Source organism: Echinops telfairi, unplaced genomic scaffold (genome assembly GCF_000313985.2).
Source record: "Echinops telfairi isolate 266 unplaced genomic scaffold, ASM31398v2 ScPeMD7_23;HRSCAF=83, whole genome shotgun sequence".
NCBI lineage: Eukaryota > Metazoa > Chordata > Mammalia > Afrosoricida > Tenrecidae > Echinops > Echinops telfairi.
Genome location: NW_022103920.1, coordinates 40,453,524 through 40,455,111, shown reverse-complemented (window position 1 = coordinate 40,455,111; position 1,588 = coordinate 40,453,524). Strand labels below are relative to the sequence as shown.

General features: G+C 42.4%; 1 pseudogene; it reads left to right on the top strand.

The window, feature by feature from the left end:
- Positions 1-728: 728 nt before the first annotated feature.
- On the top strand, positions 729-1,365 carry LOC101662651 (annotated as a pseudogene).
- Positions 1,366-1,588: the final 223 nt, after the last annotated feature.

The following is a 1,588-nucleotide window of genomic DNA, read 5'->3' as shown; positions in this document are numbered from 1 at the left end:
AGGGAGGAGGTTATATGTAGATCCCTGTAATCTGTTCCCCTTTTCTCCCTCACCTTCCCTCCACCCTCCCGTGGGTTTTTCTTTATGAGAAATCTAGAGAGACAGTAACTGGGTTGATAGTTTTTTAGGGTTATGGCAAGGGAGGGTGGGGACAAAGTAGAGCTAATAATGATCAATACAAGAAAGAAGAAAAAGTTCTAACATTTGGTGATGACTACACAATTTTAAAAAGTATGTTTAAACCACTGAATTATATGGTATGTGAGTTATATGTCAACAAAACTGTTAAAAAGAATAAAATGTTTAATTTTTAAAATGTACAGCCTTAGAAATTCTACATAAGATTGTTAGGAGCTGGAACTGACTCTATGGGAGTAGGTTATGATAAGAGTGTAGAATTGTTTATGGCTGACCCAGCAGTTGAATAAAAACTTCTGGTGAATTATAACTCCTTATTCAAATATGGCAGAAATACTGACAACTTCCACTACAAGCCATAGACATTCTCATTCTCAGATATATTATACAGCAATTTTTGACATGACTGAGTCATAAGGGGGATGAATTTCATCAACCACATGGCCTAGGTTCAAATCTTGGTTCTATCAGCACATAACTATCAGTTAATGCTAGTTATGGCATCTCCCCCAAATGAAACATTGTACAGCCATAAAGAATTATTTCTGGCCCTTAGTCAGATGCGGCCCGGAGATGCTTCTGGAAAATCTATTGCGATGGCCGCCCAAGGAGAACCCCAAGTCTAGTTCAAACTCATACTGGTGGGTGATGGTGGTACTGGAAAATTGACATTTGTGAATTTGAGAAGAAGTATGTGGCTACCTTAGCTATTGACGTCCATCCCTTGTGGTCCATACTAAGAGAGGACCTATTAAATTCAATGTGTGGGATACAGCTGGTTGAGAAAAAATTGGAGGACTAAGAGATGGCTATGATATTCAAGCCCCGTGTGCCATTATAATGTTCGACATAACCTCGAGGGTTACTTACAAGAATGTGCCTAACTGGCACAGGGATCTGGTTCGAGTGTGTGAAAACATACCCATTGTGCTGTGTGGCAACAAAGTGGACATTAAGGACAGGAAAGTTAAGGCAAAATCCATTGTCTTCCACCGAAAGAAGAACCCTCAGTACTACGACATTTCTGCCCAAAGTCACTACCACTGTGACAAGCCCTTCCTTTGGCTTGCTGGAAAATTCACTGGAGAGCCTGACTTGGCGTTGGTGGCCATGCCTGCTCCTGCCCCACCAGAGGTTGTTAGGGACCCAGCTTTGGCAGCACGAGATGAGCATGATTTAGAGGCTGCGTAGACAACCGCTCTCCCAGATGAAGATGATGACCCGTGAGAGAACAAAGCTGGAGCCCAGCGTCAGAAGCCTAGTTTTATAGACAACTGTCCTGTGATGTCAGTGGTGCAGCGTGTTTGCCTCTCTTACGGAGCTCAACAGAATGTGCTCGTCTTTGGGATGCTGAAGGAGATGAATAGGCTTCGGAGTAAGTGTGGCAGTTAAAAATCTATTTTCTTTTTGGACCCGCATATCTAGCTGTTTGGGAACGCATTTTTCTTTC